This window comes from Oxyura jamaicensis, chromosome 6, assembly GCF_011077185.1.
Source record: "Oxyura jamaicensis isolate SHBP4307 breed ruddy duck chromosome 6, BPBGC_Ojam_1.0, whole genome shotgun sequence".
Taxonomy (NCBI): domain Eukaryota; kingdom Metazoa; phylum Chordata; class Aves; order Anseriformes; family Anatidae; genus Oxyura; species Oxyura jamaicensis.
In genome coordinates this window covers 25594796-25612223 of record NC_048898.1, presented here as the reverse complement: position 1 = coordinate 25612223, position 17428 = coordinate 25594796, and the positions used below count along the sequence as shown (strand labels likewise).

General features: G+C 52.1%; 2 long non-coding RNA genes across 2 annotated transcripts; both read right to left on the bottom strand.

The window, feature by feature from the left end:
* Positions 1 to 194: 194 nt before the first annotated feature.
* Positions 195 to 3482, bottom strand: LOC118169429. Its single transcript, XR_004752095.1, has 3 exons — positions 3150 to 3482; positions 2556 to 2877; positions 195 to 859 (listed from the first exon to the last, which is right to left on the bottom strand). It is a non-coding gene; the product is annotated as an uncharacterized LOC118169429 (long non-coding RNA).
* Positions 3483 to 11477: 7995 nt separating this feature from the next.
* Positions 11478 to 14294, bottom strand: LOC118169430. The gene is made up of 3 exons (XR_004752096.1): positions 13738 to 14294; positions 11838 to 12144; positions 11478 to 11540 (listed from the first exon to the last, which is right to left on the bottom strand). It is a non-coding gene; the product is annotated as an uncharacterized LOC118169430 (long non-coding RNA).
* Between the last annotated feature and the right edge of the window lie 3134 nt (positions 14295 to 17428).

Sequence of the window (17428 nt, the reverse complement as noted above, 5' to 3'; positions counted from 1 at the left end):
AGTGCAGGTTAAGCCAAAGCTCGGGGACAAGGGATGTTTCTGGGAGGTGAGGGCACGGGCAGTGGCAGTGCTGGCTGTGCTTCTCCACCTCCCAGGGCTCCAAGAATAGGCTGAACAACCGCCTGCCCGGAAAGACTTACACAGGGCTGATCCTGCCCCGGGGTAGGGCCGGGTGACCTTTCGAGGAGTCTTCCTACAAATCCTTGTTTTACAGGCTTGTGTGGAGCACTGTGTGACTTGGTAGCTCTCCCAAAATCTGCTAAATGACAAAGGTAACGTGACTTAATAACTTGATTAATATCCTGTGTCATTTCTATTAAGCGTCCATCCTGCTGAAGCTGCTCTGTGACTACTTCGAGTGTTGTCTCCCTCCGCTGACGTCGAATCATCCAGAGAAGGAAAAAAAAATACTTTTTTTTTTTTTTTCCAAAATAGTCCCAGTGAAGTGAACTTGTAAAAGAGAGGAAATCATTTACATCTCATGTTCATTTCTCCTAGGCTCCCACTTGCTTAACCTCATTTAAACTTTGTATCAGCTTATGACATCCGGTGAAAGTACACTACGGCTTATTAAAATTTAAAGCTGTTACTCCAAGGGAAAACACTGAAAGCTCTTTTACAGATTAGCCAAGCCGGCAGGATGTGGCTTCCACATTGTATCATTTTGATAGCATGGCCCTCCTGAGCATCTTTGTGCAATAAAACATCCCCATCGCTGTCAGCTCGTTACAGATTTCGTTCCTCTCGCGGAAGTGCTCTGTGCATAAGGACGTGCTCTGCCCCAGCGCTGCTGGCGCTTTAGGGGCAAAGTAAGGAAGAGGGTTCATACACTCACCCTCTAGAATATGGAGTCCCAAAGCTAGGAAAAAAACAAACAAACAGAAAAAAACAAGGAAACCTTGAAGAAAATAGGGAGGCCTGTATACATAACTATATGTCACTATATTTAAGCTGAAGTAAAGTTGGAAGTAAATAATAATGAATATGGCATTTACTTAAAACCAGGAGAGTTAAAGGACCGAGTGACAGCCCGCCTTGCTGTGCTCACCGTGTCCCGCAGGATGGGAGGCCTGCAGGACCCGAAGGAGCGGCGAGGGATAACGCTACCCCTACTGTCAGCGCCTTGCCTCCTCCTAAATCAAACTGGCGTTGGAAACCCTTCCCAGCACAACGCTGCTCACAGGACGAGGCCTCGCCACAGTTTCCTACTGCCGAAAGAAGCCGGCGGGGTGACACAAGCGGGTGATTTCCTCCGCAGATGCGGCAGGCAGCCCCGCGCAGGAACTCCTCACAGCCCGCCCCACGGGCTGCAGGCCCCGGCAGCCCTCGGGGAACGGGGAACGGGCCAAGCCTCGCCCTTAGCTCGTGGTCCCGGGGGAGGCTCCCAGGTAGCTCCATGCTGACAGGGGAGAGCCCTGGCTGCTTGTGGCCTCGGGGGGTGGGAGGAGGCCCAGTGCTGCCTTGAGAGTCCGGACATCAGACACACATTGCACTGGCCGAATCCCTGACAGCTTCTGTTTGTTTACAATACATTTCTTACCCACCAGGAAGGGGAAAAGCTATTTGTTTGGGCTGATTTGGAAAGGTCTTGGGCACCTGAGCCTGAGAGAGACACAAAACAGTTTTCCCTTTGGGAGGTCAATCCCAGAGAAACCAGTGCCTGCACCGCCGGGGTGTGCTCATCGCACCTCTGTTATCCTCACAGCCCCAGGAACAAACTAAGGGCTCCTAAAGCTTCCCAGACTTCCCAGGAATAAAACACATGATATTGCTAGCCTGCTTAGGGCTGTGCTTGGCACTGCACCTAGCTGTGAATTCAGTGACAGGACCCCCTTTTCTGCTCCTGCATGGATCGCAGCAGCCCCCTCTATTGCACCAAGCACTCTGACAGAAATGCCAGCAGACCGAATTGGTTTCTCACCAAGAAATACACGTATGGTGCAATGCCTCTGAGCACAAACCCGCACAGAAAGCAAGGGAGGGCAGCCAGGGATGTGGAAGGGACAGAGCTTCCTGGGGTTTCCCTCCGTCCTGTCCCTAATTCTGGTGGGAAGACAAAGGGAGAGGAGTGTTGTCGAGCAGCAGCGGGGTGAGACTGTCACAGCTGGGCTTGTGCTTCCCATATGGTGGCACCATATGGCGACTCTACCTTGTCACAAGGTCGGCACGCCAGGACCGCCTGCGCATTTTCCATCCACGTGTTCAAAGAGGGGAGAAGCCACAGGAGAGCTATTTGCATGGGTTAGCAGTACCCCCAGTCGTTCTCAAAGGCAGGCCAAGTGCCTGCTCTCCCTCCCTGCCCAGCCTGCCCAAGCCACCCCGATGGCCCAGCACTCCTCAGAGGGGCCACGAGTACAAGTCCTCCCCTGCCTAGGGCAGACCTACAAGAATTGTCATGAGGAAGATGTTTCAGTGTGGATTTCCTGATTGCCCCAGGTCGGACTGTCATTCCCAGGGGCTCAGCCCGACCAGCTTCGGACCCCTTCGCCAGGGGTGGATGCGATCACTGCCCCCAGCAGCGGCAGGTAGCATCCTTCCCTAAAATAAGCGCTCACCTCTGCACTGCTCAGCCCAGACCGCAGGGGCTGGTGCTGGGAGCTCGCTGCAGGCTGGCCCTGAACAACAGGGCATTGTCCCTCCCTGCAGGAAGCCCAGCCTCATGATGCAGAGCAGGACAAAGGCTCGATTTTACCCTGCAAAAGAGCTGGAAACCAGGAAGGGGCCTGAGGCAGCCGTGCTCCCAGCCTGGTACACTTGGGGTTTGATGCAGCCGGGCTGTGGGTGAACGGGGGAGAGCAGTGACACAGAGCAATGAGCCCCGGGACAGGGTGGACAGGGATGGCGTGGGCGCCCCGCTGTTCCCATCCTTTCTGTTTCCTGTGGGATGCATCAACAGGGAATCGTGCTAGATGCTCCGCAGCCAGACATGAACATGCTCATTTGGGGTTTTTAATACTTAAGTTAAAGGCTCCTTTCAAGGCCACCCTGTTGTGCAACAGTGGGAAAAAAGGGGGTTGAAATTAAGATGGTAAGGGAAAAATTGTGGTGGTGTCTGCACGGAGGTGGGAACAGGGAGCAGCACATCACTGCATACCTATCAGAGAGAGGAGCTTGTGCAGGCAGTGATGGGGACTACATACACATCTGACCTGGAGCTGGTCTTGAAACTGTTGTGAGAAATGTCTTCTTCCAGCCAGAAATGGGACAGCTTTCCAGCTCACTAGATAATCATAACTGAGGCTGATCCTGATGTCCTCCAGGCTGCTGTACCTGCACACAAGCACACAGATATGCAAACCATCCCCTGCCCACCAAAACCAAAAAAAAAAACAAACCACCACCAAGCAACCACCAAACCCAATTCACTTAATTGAGGCCACGATTCAGCACCCATTTTTTCACAGCAGGCAATTTTATCCACGTATCCACTTTCTATTCACTGTCTGCAAATTCAGTACCGGGCAGGATGCATTTTCCCACCCCAGCCGCGACTGGTAGGGCTGTTCCAGCACACTGTCAGCCTGTGTCAGCTCACGCTGGGCACATGGAGAAGTGCCAGAGCCCGTCACGCTCTCTGCCCCGCAGAGGTGAGCAGGGGAGGCAGGCATTGATCCGGCTGGCTGGGGTCCCTGCGGGAGGTGGCCACACGCCCCGGCAGAAGCCCGGCCTCCCCAGAGGTGCTCATTAAGGACTTTGCTGCAGGTGCTTCCCTCCCTCGCATCCAGGCAGCTCAGGCACCCATGTGAGACAAACCAGAGGAATGAGTGATGTGAGTTTTGACCCTGCCATGTGGGATTACCCGGCAGGGCACTGCTGTCATGTCAAACACCATCCCATTAGCTCTCCAGCGAGCGCAGGTCAGTGGGAGACAAAGCCCATTAGCACACAGTTGTGCTGATATTTCCTTGCTGTTAGCTGCTAATAGCTCCAGCTTGTAGCTGTGTCTCTGCCACCGCACAACAAACACATCAAGATACGGGAAATCTCTCTTTCAGCTCCTTAAACATTTTTCTTCCAAGCATTTAGAACAGAGTTCAAGACAGGCTATGGAAGCAGAGACAGAGAGGATGTCAGACCTACATTTTGGTTATAGCAGGCTTCTGTCTGTGTGATTAATTGCAAGGTTGTTTTAGCTGAAACATGCATTGCAAAGGATTTATAAAAATAACGGTAATTCAGCTCACACGGAGGCACTTTCTATTGCTCTCACGCAGAAGGGCCAGATTGCATCTGTACAGCAGGCTGCCAGACAGCTTCTTCTGCAAAACTGAAAAATGCTCGTGCTGTTGGGCCTGATTTCTGCAAGGTTCCTCCTAACAATGCAGTCCCAGCATGGTTAGCTACACAGCACATATTCCTCAAAAGGAATTTTCTATTTTTGTTTCCTTCCTCCAGCAGGGGATTCCCTCTAAATTAGCTGCAGGAGAAAACTTGTTACAGATCCGAGGCAGAGAAGGAGGAGAGTGTTGAGGTCAAGCCTTTCAAGTCTGAAGGGTTATTGCTCACTGGCTAGTGTTTTGTCCACCACTTCCCTGGAGAAAATAAGCTGTAGACCTATAGAAAGTTGTGCTGGATTACTAGAGTTTGAACCTGAAATACTCCCACTCGACTGTCCCTCTTCCACTGGACGTGGTGGGAGAGGCCAGCACAAAAAGGCAGCAAGGGGAATCACAAGTCAAACAAGTTCATGGGAGAAACGAGCCTCACAATTTTAGCAGTAAGGACACCAAATCACTGGAACAAGCTACCAAAGGAAGTGGTGGAGCTTCCCTCTCTTGATGTCTTCAAGCCAAGAAATGCTGTAGTCAAGTACAAGTTGTGGGGTTTGGCTTGGGAATAACTGGACCGGGTAGTCATACCTTAAAGGCCATGAAACCGCATACACGATCCGAAGGCGCAGGGATCACATGGGCGTCCCATGTTCAGGCACACTGGCAGCTCACTGCATTGTAACTACAAATAACCCGTGTTTTTAATAGTTTAGACTTGCCCTTTTATTACTGTGAAATGAGTAGGCGGAAGGAGCACATCCTTTAATGGGTGAGATGCTGTGCTCCCTTGGGAACACGGCTCCTTCGTGGGCATAGCTATGTAAAAGCTGACAAGGACATCCTCCTGCGTACTTGCAGCACCAGTTGTAAACTAGCTGAATATTTTTAGGATAAACTCGAAACATGTCATCAAAGCAGCCAGTTCTTGAAACGCCAAGTGCAGAAGGAAGGTGTACGGGAACACTCGGCGTCTGCACTGAACCCACACAAAGACCCAGGTGTTTACAGAGGAGAAATGGAGATGGGGGAGCAGAGCTGCCTGGTGGGGCTGGGTGCTGGGGGGGGGCCGTGACCCTCCGTCTCCTGCTCCCTCACCTCACAGCACCGGGTGGAGCAGCAGGGTGCTTCTGCCAACCCTGCCCTAGGGGGAACCCACGTCTCCAGCCCTCGTGGTGGGAATGGGGGTCCCACGGGCACAGGGTGGAACTTTGCAAGTAGTGGAAAGTGCCAGAGAGAGCCAGAGATGACACGATAAGAAAAGCAGGGTGTCATCATGTGCCTGATCCTGCAATCACGATCTCAGATAGCAATTCCCACCACTTTCATCAGGGTCTCTGGCAGGAGGAGGAATGCCGGATCTGGCCCGGTGTGCGCGATGCTATCAGTGGTTCATTGTCACGGAGCTGGGAATTACTGCCAGCACGTTAACACCCCTGGCCACCCACGCTTTTATTCCACACCATCACACACACAGAGCCGCTCCTCGCTGCTACACCTGGCACAAATCACCAGGCCACAAAGCCTGGCGCAGGGCCCCCCGCTCTGGGCACCCCCTTGCCTTCCGAGAGGGGTCGGTCAGCAGGCAGAGCAGCTGGGCTCCCCCCTCCCATTTGTTTGATTTCAGCCGTGATGCAACCCCGCTGTGGGGTGAGGGTGTAGGATGTCATCACACGCCCGCTCAGCCCCACGCTTTCTGCCCCAGCCCCAGGGGAGCAGTGCACCCGCAGCAGCAGGCTTGGCAGTGCCCAACACCCACAGCTCTCAGGGCTGTGCAGACCTGGGCTCGGATCCTTGCATTTATTTTCACAACACAGGCCTGGAAAGATGCCGTGTGCCCCTCTGACACCAGAGACCTCCAGCCCACATCACCTCCCTGGTCTGTTCCTATCTCCCATGAGAAAACGCTCACCACACGTTAATCAACCCTTCGCCTTCTCCCCTTGCTCTCCCGCAGCAGACTCCCTCCCGGATCTGATAAGAGCCTCACCCTCATTACAGCAATTAATTAGCTGGAGCAGCACAGCACCGAAGAACCCCAAACCCAGTAGGCCTGTCAGTAATCCCTGGATCAGGAGTCAGGCTTTGCTGAGATCTGGGCTTTCCTGCAGCATGTGATTCTCCAATGCAGGCTTCCTCCCCTGCCCGCTGGTCCTCCAGGGACGTTATCTAGAAACGAGATGCTTCAGGCCCCTCCGCATTGCCCTGGTATCTCTCCAGAACAGCCTTCAAACCGGTGAGGACAGCCTGCGCATCTCCCTGAGGGTCTGGCTGCCGGTGCGTCCCAATTTCATAAAGAACTGAGAACATCAGGGGAGCGAAACCAGAGATGAGTCAACACTTGCAGAATAGGACCCAGGGGAGGCAAACTGGGGAGCTGGCGCTGAGAGGAGGCACGGCCGGGTGGGTGAGGGCCAGGGAGGAAGGGCAGAGCGAGGAACAGGCTGGCAGGGGCCAAGCCTCTCACCTGCAGGCTGCTGGGTGGAGACAGACCGAGGAGAGGTGGGCACAGCCTGGGCTGCTGGGGCTGGGAGCATGCGGTCAGCCGGCAGAAGCTGGAAACAAGTACGTGGCATCCATGGGCTGCCTCTCGGCCTTGGTGTCCGAAGTGGAGAGCACAGCAAAGCCTACAAGCTTGTCTGATGGGTCTTTGGGTTGGAAATGATGGGAAGAGAGAACAACCCTGGGGCTTTCACAGCTCAAAACCAACGCAAAGCGCAGTGGTGCTGCAGTGGCCCCATGGCCAGACAAGTCAGTGAGGGACCCCTTTTTTGGGGCCACGTTGCTGCCTTCCCCCTGTTCCCCAGATCCCTTTGGAAGCCCTAAATCAGGCCAGGACTGGGCTGGATGATGCCAGGTCCTTCATCCCCATCCCAGCCTCCTCCAATTCTCGCAGTGGGAGCTTTGCCCCTTTCTCTGCTCTTACATGACCCCCACGCGTGTCCCCAGGTTGGCAGTGTCGCTGGCAAGCTGCAAGCACCCAGCCCAGGCCCTGTGGCTCTAATTGGCAACAGATGAAGCCAGACTACTTCCTGAGAGACAAGAGTTTTAACAATCCCTAAAGCCTCTTAGGCAGCAGCAATATCCTAAATGGGAGCTTTATTCTCCCCACCGCTCAACAGAGACTGCATTCAGACATGAAATGCTGAAATTCTCACTCGGGAGCCCTGTTTGGCTCTGGGAACCCTCCCCGCAGGCCTGGGGTGTCTGCAGGAACAGTGTCACACGGATGAGCCGCAGGGCGTGGGGGGGACAGGATAACCCCAAGCAGAGAGCTGCCAGTGGGACTCAGAGGTCCCACCACACCTGATCCTCCCCAGCCACAAGGATCTGGCCTTGCAGGGGTGGCTGGCCCCTACCACAGCATCCCTGCTCCCAGGGCCTGCACCCAAATCCCCAAAGGGGCAACCATCAGTGAGCCAGGCCGTTTTGCTCTCTAGAAGTCAGACACTTCCCTAAAATTGCAGAGCAAGTGGCAAGGCAATGCACCCCACCTGCCCCCTGCGTGCTGCCGATGGGGCAGCAGGAACGATGCCGGGCTCACTGCAGCCTCCTCCTGCCCATGCCACGCATCTCCCCATCTCCAGCCAGCCCACACAGCCCCTGCCACTGCAGGGCAAGCCGGTGGCTGCCGGGGCTTCCCGTGAGCTCCTGAGCTCCTCACATCTCACTGACCCCGCCGGTGGCTGGCAGCCAGCTGCCAGCACCGAATCTGGCTCCGACCTCGCAGCAAAGCCAGCGCAGCCTTACTGCCGCGGGAGTTAAAAGGGAGGGGGGAAAAAATAATGAAAAAGCCGCCTGGCCAGTCTAACTGCATTTGGTTGATCTGATTTCAGGCGTCTGCTAAGACACAGCATGCTTATTTATCATAATCAGCTTAGTGCACAAGGACAGCGTTAACTAGGCTTTACTGGATTAAAACCTGCCAACTAATTCCTAGCGCCTCGCCGGCCAGCGCGAGTGGGCTGAGCCTCGGTGCTTTGTTCAAAACATGTTAGCTGGCGTCAGACGGAGGGGAGCACCTGGGGAAGGTGGAAGGCTACAAAGGCCCTATTGATCCGCGAGCATTACCAGCAGTCTAGCAGAAAAAAGGTTCAGGAAACGGAGGGGCTCGCAGCCCCAGCGCGGACAGGTTAACACGGAGCAGAGCCTTCAAAGCACCGAGCACCGACTGTGCCCGGACAAGTTCCCTCCCATTCCAACTGCTCGCAGCTCCTCCTGAAATCACCAGCAGCAGAGCTTAACGTCAGTTGCAAAATCCAAGCTGAACAGGAATTTGCGGATAAAACACGTTGTTAAACTGGACTGGAGGTGCCAATATAGGTGGATACGGTGAGGGGCTGGGGGACAAAGTAACGCAATGTGTGTGTTAGGAGTCCCAAGGAGCAAACGTTAACCATGGTGGAGCCACAGATAATACTGGAGTGAGCAAGAAAATGGAATATCACCTAAACCTGCAGAATAAAATGTAACAATGAAGTTATGCTTAAAAAAAAAAAAAAAAAAAATCATAAAAAAAAATCCCCACAATGGAGCAAGGCTGGAAACCTCAGCATCCATGAGAACACCCCAAGGCAAGCCTAAGTCCCTCTGGCACCTGGACTGTGGGCTATCACACATGTGGGGTACCACACATGTGGGGTATCACACATGCTGCAGCCCCTCAAATACGACTGGTCTGTCTGGAGTCCCTGTAAAGCACAAGGCATGGATCTAGCTGTTTAAGGTGCTGTGAAGGTGACTGCTCTATAGGGAATTGCTCCACATTACAGCAAACTTCTGCTGGTCATTTACCAAAAGGTCATTTGAGACAAGTTTCTTACTAGGACCTGCCATATCTAAGTCAATCTTAAGTGCTAAAAACACTTGTTTATCAAACAACCTAATACATGCAAATCTGGATGCCTTCCTGCCATTGAACCCATGGGTATTATCTCCTCCATCCTTCTCAGGGGAGCAGTGGCCAGACCATGAAGTGGAAGAGGCTGAGTTGCTCAGAGCCATGCTGAAGCCCTATCCAACCCTCTCACCATCCCACCTCCGCTTGTGCCTGGACTTGTGTGCTGCTCTGGGGTCCTGGGAGCCTGTATTTAACCACGAGATCCCACTGACCCAGCTGGCAGGGCCAGGCCCAGAGTTTTTCATCACGCGTGAGGTGCTCTCCCAGCACAGCTCCTGCGGTCCTGCAGGCAGCCTCAAGGCGGCTGCTTTGATGGGAGACACATGCAAACCATGTCCCCTGCAGGCCTCGACATGAGAAGGAAACTAGAGCCCTGGTGTAGTCTCTTTACATGGAAACCCCACGCTGGGGGACAAGGGGAAGTAGTTGACTGGGGTGTTTGCATAGCGCAGATACTGGTGCACTGCTGCATTTCACAACCCAGCGCAGGCAGAGCCAGGTGCCTGCTGTAAGCTTCCCCTCCCTTCAGCTGAGCCTCCACCTCCTAAAATCGGGGATGAGCTTTGATTTCTCAGCAACACCCACACCTTTGCATGGTGCTCACCGGGTGGACAGGAGCTGCTGCAGCTGCGCTGCTCCTGCCCACGTCCCGTAAGGCAATGCTTGCTGCCTTCCCCCGTGGGCCTGCTCCCTGCGCTGCAGAACCCCCAGAAGGGAGAAGCAGATGTAGATGGGCTAGAACAAAATGGCCAAAAAAAATAGGCCCAGGAATCACTGAACTACTGCAAGGACCTGCAAGGTGACCCAAGGTTTCCCCACCGACCTTCCTGTTTAGCCAGCTCAGTTCTTCCATCGGTCAGCGCGGCTTCTCTCGGTGCAGACACACCCCAGAAGGTGTAGGAAGTAGGAGATGGGAGGATCATAGCCAGACACTAAGCCTTCACATTGCACCAGCTCCATTAGCCCAAAGTGGCAAGTTGCACATTCCAGGTCGAGTTCCTTGGCAGGTTGCAGGGGGCCACCGCCAGCACCCAGCGTTTATCTGCCAGCACCCCGCCAGGGCCGGGCTCCATTTGGTGGGCCTCTGTCCTGGCAGATAAAGCACATGCTCCACTGCTGCCTCCTCTTTAGGCTGCTGCTTCATTTGCACACCAGAAACTGGGGGCAAAGCTTCCGACCACCACCTCTGCTGGGGAGGACTGCCCTCTCTAGCTGGTTACAGACACAGGGTCTTCTCCCCTCCTTGTATCTCATTTTCCCTACCTGTGCAGAGGAGCAGTATTTCCCAGAGCACAAATCTCTTGGCATTGCGAAATGCTTCTTGTGCAAAGCCTGAGCACGCTGTAAAGCTTACTGCACCTCGAGAGCAGTGCATGGTACGAGATGCTTAAAGGGCACAAGAACTGCCTGTGGACTTTTAGTACTGGGGCATGGTAAAGTTACACCCCAAGACTGGTCTCCTGCATGCACTGGTCCTACAGAGGTGTGGGAAGGATTCATCACCCAGACATGCACCAGGCTGTGGATTGTTATGATTAATCTTTCCCTGATGTGGAAGTATTAAAGGGAATGCAGCCTTTGGCCAGACTGGCAAGAAGCCATATACCGGGTAAACAGACCCCGAAGACCATTTCTCTCTCAAGGTGTTTATAACCTGGGATGCTCTGCAGAAATCCTTTACGCAGCTGTGGAGAATCCAAGGAGATTATGTACTAGTTAAACGTGAACGTGGAAAATATTCTGGGCTACTGCCAAGCTGACTTTGCATACCATTGTGAAGAATTTGTGGGTGATAAAGCTAATGGCAGTTTGTAATGCCTGTGTAGGATGCATCCAGCATCCTTCCCAAGCTGGGGCGGCGCAGTCCAGGATTCCCAGTGCATTCACAATACGAAGCTCCACTTCACCCTCCAGCAAACCCTGGTTAGCATCCACCTCTCGCAGAACATGCTCAGCCAGCTCTGCCCTTGCACAGCAGCTGTATGACCCCTGTCCCCAGCAGCCCACGGCGAGCACGCAGCCGACCTTCCCACCCAGGAGCTACCTCAGGGCACTTGGACTGCACAGCAGTGCTCATTTAACAGCCAGCTGCTTCCCACCAGCTGAAAATACCAAGCCAGCCCTGCACAAGGGAGCAGAGAGAACTGAGCACCCCTTCACCGCAGCAGGAGGACAAAGAGGTGTCCTGCATGGCCCTGCCAGCTCCTGCTGACACCACCACCATGTCAACCTGCTTGCTGCCAGAAATCATCATGTATGGCATTGAAAATGCAGATGGAAAGCTTTCTTCATCTGCAGCATCAGGCATAGCAGGGCTCAATTGCTAAGTTCTTCTTGGTGTACTGTCTTAAAAACAATCCCTTAATTACATCCTAAATTAGAAAATAGACAGAGGGGTTCAAAACAGGAAAATCCAAATCAATTCTGCTTGCAAAGAAACTCTTGAAACCCTCTTCAGACTAAAAACCTGACCAACCCAGCTGGCACACTGCCCACCCCTCACACCAGCCTCTCACTTGTGTGGCACCGCAGGTGGCCAGGCTCCCACCCCTTCTCTCAGCACTGAGCAGCCCAGCTTAAAACCCAGTCAATCACTCCATCACTACAGTGAGCTTTTTGTTTATTTATTTATTTTACTAGGCAATGATTCATGAGAATAGTTCTGTTACCCGGTGCATAATATTTGCAGAGGGTGGACCGGCTGTCAGGTCAGGGCTTTGTTCCTGAATCTGCTTTCAGCTTAGTATAAAATTTATCTGCTAATGAGCAAGTTACTTTTTCACCTTTCCTTTGTTTATCTATTTATTTTTGATGGGTTCTTGTGCTATCTGCTTCTCTACAAAGGGGCTGGGCTGTGGTCTGTGGAAACTGCTTTCCCTTTTCAAAGGCAAGGTGGAATTGGGACCACAAATTAGTGCCCCTCCCTTTTTAAAAGGTCATAAAGCTTCTTAATTCTGCTCCTGGGTGAGCTGGGTGCTGTTTGCTGTTAACAAAAAAAAAAAAATGTCATAAAATAGGCACAGGCAGAGGATAGATAGGTGAAAGGGTACTAAAAAAAAAAAAAAAAAAAAAAATCAATGAAGTAGCTTTTAATAGCTAAGAATTAGCTTGGGAAGGCTGTGTGAGATCGCTTGTCCCCTGTGCAACAGGCCAAACCTCTCCTGAGCGGAGATCTTAGCAGTGCTTCAAACATCCTCTCTTCAGAGGAAGCCCTGTTCATTAATATCCTAAAAGGACATTAAAGCCTTTTGCTTCTCTTTCAGTGGGGTGGAGAACAGAAGTTATTTCAGTTGTATAAGCAGGATCCCAAGATAGCTTTTTTTTCCCATAAGGAAATGTGAGCTCAGAGCTTTTATTTTCAATCCAGAAGGAGCCTAAGACTATATAATGCCATGGAAGAAGGGAACTGCCACCCTGGGGGGAAGAGAGGTCCCTCCAGCCCAGTCTCCTGCCTCCAACAGCTGCCCACAGGGAATACCCGATGGAATGTGTGGGGCTACACAGGGCGACATCTAACAGCCCTTGGTAGAGCTTCTTGAAGTTGTCTCACCAGTTTGTACCTGCTGGCCTACAGGACCAGAGCAGGTTCCCACAGCTCAAGCACAGGTTTTGTGAAAAAGCCCCTCTTTGTTTGCCTTGAACTTGCTCCTTGGCAATACTGCTAGCATCCCCACTGCACAGAGAGCCAGAAGTAACTAGTCCCAGCACACCTCTTCCAGACCTCTCACAGCATCTTCTCACATCTCTGTCGCTGGGCTGGGCTGCGGAGGCCTGGTCCATTTAGCAACCCATGCGGGACCTGCTCCATAACCACCCATGGTGAGAATCAACCATTTATCCTCACCTTTTGTTTTGCCTCTTTTCACCACTTCTTCACCCAGGAGAAAATGTTTTCCCTCATCCCCTACACATGGTCAAGAGGTGCTGCAGCTGGCAAGGAAAGCGGCTGCTCTGTGCTGCAGGAGCCAGCTAAAAACTGGTGAAGGGCTAAAAGAGCAAGGGCAGGGGAGCTCTCTTCTGCTGCCGCCTTCAGTAGGAACTGAAACAGGTCAATACAGAGAAACTAATGAAAATCCCACCCTTCATTAACATTTGCTTATGATATTGGCTCATCCTGAGTCATGACATAACTCTACCTGGTAACCCACATATTGTACACAGGTTACATTTGCACTGCAATCAAAGAAATAATCGTTGAGATGTTTGCTGCAACCAGACATTATATAATAGCTGTGGCTAGTCTTACTGGCTACATGGGTCCAATAATTTAATATTTTCATGCTGATAACATAAGAGCAACAGGAAACAGACAAACAAAAAAAAAACCCACAGAAATCCTGTCAACAAAATCCTTTCCAAATAAAGTTGCATTGATGCTGCTCTTCTACCTCAACACCTCCTCCTGTATAGCTCACCCAAGAACCCTGAGCACGTGCTGGGAGCATCTCTGACCAGACTTTAAAATTATCGAGGGGAAGAGAGGCAAAGCAGGCTGTCCAGTCAGGGCTTGCAAAGCACTTTCCAGGTTCAGAAATGAATGTAAGAATTTAAAGTTTGGGTTAAGCTCACAGAGAGGCTCCATCAGGAGGGTGGGATTCATCTTCTGCTCTTGGCTGCTTGATATTCATGAGTTTGGTGTTCTCTAAGCTCCTAAGCAGGGGTACCTCAGAGACTGACTTATCCCATCTTAAGATAGCAGCTAAGAGGATAAGGTGGGCTGGCTTTTATAGGCGCTTCTCTCCTTTAACTACAGGAGGAATTAAACCACTAGTTTACACCTCATGATTGGGTGATTAATAGTAGGTGAGGAGAATCTCATCGCTGGGTGCCCACATCTGTGTCTTAGGTGTGAGCTGGGTACGGAAATCTTCTGGTCTGCTAGGTAGCAGGAGTTTGGTTTTATGATGATTCTGGAAATATTCCTCTGACTGTCTTAACCTTGCTTGTGGCAAGAGGCAGGAAGCAGCAGAGCGATGTTCCCTCCCAGCTCTGCCCAGGAGCTGCTGCCGTGTGTTTCAGCCTGTGGCGTGAGCTCCTGACACCTCGGGATGCTCGAGCACCACCAGGCCTCAGCCCTCAGAGTGCCTCCGCAGTCCTCGGCCCGAGTCCTTCTGCAAGCAGGGAAGAGCTGTGCTTTTTGGGGCCTCCTCCTCTTCATTTTGGGTATCCCTGGCAATAGCCAAACACCTCCAGGCCCATGTTGCAGCATCCGACCACCTGTGTTGTACGAAACACCCACACCTGCTGGGGGGGCTGCCTGACACATGGTAACTGGCCTGACACATAAGATCACTTCATGTCCCACTGTTTAAAGACCTAATGATTTTAGGGATGAGACACATGCTAATCAAAAACTGCTGGGCAGACTAAAACCTTCACATTGCATCTTGCCCACCCAAGCATCCTGTGAAAACACTCTGCCTGCTAACTGCGGGTACACACACAGGAGCGCTGGGGCTGGCTTTGCTGTGTTATCACAGCGCTGTACCTGGCAGGGCGAGCCGAGGGGTCAGGGCTGCGGCTCAGTAAACAGGAATGAAACTGGGAAATCTCGAAGACAACTGTAGAGAGGAGTTTTTCCACTCAAAGTTTGATCTATTATTGTAATGAACGTTGCATCCTGCGACAGGAAGGTGGAAAAATAACAGGAAGGATTCCAAGGAGAAGAGAACAAACCTGCAGTCACAGAGAGCTGGGCAAAGAAAGTCTCTGCAAGCTCATCAGCTTTGACTGAAAAATGGTTTTCAGCTCACCCTGCATAATGAGATTTGTGTGCTGTTCGGAGCAATCATTAGACGAGGCAGTTAACTGGCTCTGTTATGTATTATGCTACAGGTGCAAGGTCTGGCATCCCACATAATTGATGCATAGATCTAGATTTAGTTTATCATCATTTTTTACATTAGCTTTCAAAACGAAAAGAAGAGCCTTGTGGTTGCCCTGGGCTGGGCTGCGAAGCCAGCGTCACTTGGCTCTGGCAGTGACCCCTCAGCCAGGGACGGGCTGGGGGCTGGCCAGCCTGCAGAAAGGGCTCACGGCTCACACAGCTGGGCAGTGCTGCACCCAGCTGCAATGAGCTGGGTCCAGTATTCAGGAGAAGAAAACAAGCCCAGCACTAGGAAACAGATAAGGACTGCCTACTATCTAACCCTCTGAGGGTATGTGGGGCACCCTTCCCTAGGGGTCTCTGCAGCCTCATGGCCCCTCATAACCAGACCCAAGGCTATCCCCAAGGAGACTGGATAGAAGCCTTTAAGAGAGCCATGCTCTTGGGGCTTATTTGGACAAGTGTACTCTAGGAGCTGTTTTAGAGAAAGCCAGGACTTTGCCCATGCTGGCATTGCCCACTGCATCCCCATTCACTGCATCCCTGCTCTCTGCATCTCTGCTCACTGCATCCCATTCACAGAACGAGGCACCTCCCCTCCATGCAGCCTGCCACCCCAGCTGTGCCCTGCTTTGCCCAATGATCCCTGTGTTGCCCTGTGCCCGCAGCACGGTCCAGCCCCGGCTCAGGGCAGTGTGTCACGGCGTCCCACTGACCGTGGCTCACCTGCCCTGGCAGAGTGACCCACACCACTCCCGTCTGTAAGTCGTGCAGCCCAATGCAATCCCCAACCCGTAATTAACGCCGCTGCTGGGTGGGGCGTGGGGTGGAACCGCTGGGAGAGTGAAGAAAACCAGGACACTGAAACCAGCACCATGGGTCCCTGCGAGCAGTGGGTGGCTAAATGGAACTGGGCAGCTGCTGGCAGGGAATTGACTGACCTTCCTCTTCCAGAGGGATCCCCCTTTTTGCTCTGCATGTATGCAAGAAATAAGGCATGAGGTGTTTTTTTTTTAGAGGTTTGTTGTTTTTTTTCGTTTCCTCCACTTGCATTACCCATCTGCCTTTAAGTCAGCATATTTATGCTCCGTTTAGGAAGGAGAGAATGAAAACTCAGGTCCTGTACTGGCACTCTCAGTGTTGGAAGAAGGTGACACCACGCAAAGCAAATGCTCCTTTCCATTTTCATGGCAGAGAAGGGCTCTCTCAAAGCAACATTAAACACAGCACCAAGCATATATTGAACGGCTTTAATTGAGTTCATCTTCTGCAGAGAGGCCTGAAGGAGCCTCTCGTTTCCTCTGTCAATAATCACAGCGAGTTTGCCGAGGTCTCACCAGGCTGTGTGTGGCTGCGGCTCCAGCCACCCCCGTGTTTCCATCCCGGAGCACTCAGGAGGGTACATTTAGCCTGATGGCATTTGCAAAGACAAAGCCCTGCTTCCTGTTGCAGTGGCACATTCAGAAAGTGTTTGACTTATGGGAGGAAGGGGAAGGAGACCTGCTGCTCTCTGCCCTCCATAGCCGCGCAGCTGGGCTGTGACAGGACAGGGCTGTGGCTTCTATGATGGACCAGGCTCACCTTAACTCCGCTCATTTCCCTTAACTCTGCTCATTTCCCTTAATTCTGCTCACTTCCCAGTCCCTTGCAGAAGCTGGGGAGAAGAGAGCGCTCAGGTGTTGTTTGTAGATGCGTTGACACTTAAAGCAGGTTCTCCACTGATTCCATATAGCTTATTTTCCCCTTGTCAAATTAAAGAAAAAAAAAAAAGTGGAAAAAAAAAAAAAAGTGGAAAAAAACCCTCATCACTGTAAAGAAGCAAAATTTACCTTTTCCACCTTGCCAAGAAATCAGATATAAATGTGTTGGGATGCGGCTTTGCTGCCAGTTAAGTGTGTCAGAAGATGCCACGCACAGCACAAACTGGCTTTGGTTCATGTGGGCTGTCACGTCACCTGTCTTCAACCTCCCCTGCTATGCTGGAACCACTGCAGCTTCATGAGTGGCAGAATAATATAGGCAGGACCTTGTGTAGGTGCTGTTCTAAAATCAGTGGAGGTTTGTTGGTGCTGCTGCTCCTTGGGCAATAAGGGAAGCTGCCGTTGGCAGTGGAGCAGCTTGCTTCATCTGCAAAAGCCGCATTTCAGGACTGCCAAAATGCAGGGGATCAGTGAGGCACGCCAGGGTGTAAATTCAGTCTCGAGACCCTGTGAAGAACAGCAGCCAGAGAAATCCAGGGGAAATGATTGAGCTGTGGGATGTGTTAGTGGTGCTCAATTTGTGTTTGTGTGCACCAAACTGTCCCCTTCCAATCCAGCACCATGATGGCCCAGGAGAGGTTGGATATATACGAAGGGGCATACATTTCCCAAGCATTTGAGTTCTTTCCTGTTTGCAATTTGTCTTCTTGCAAAAGGGAAATCATTTCTAGAT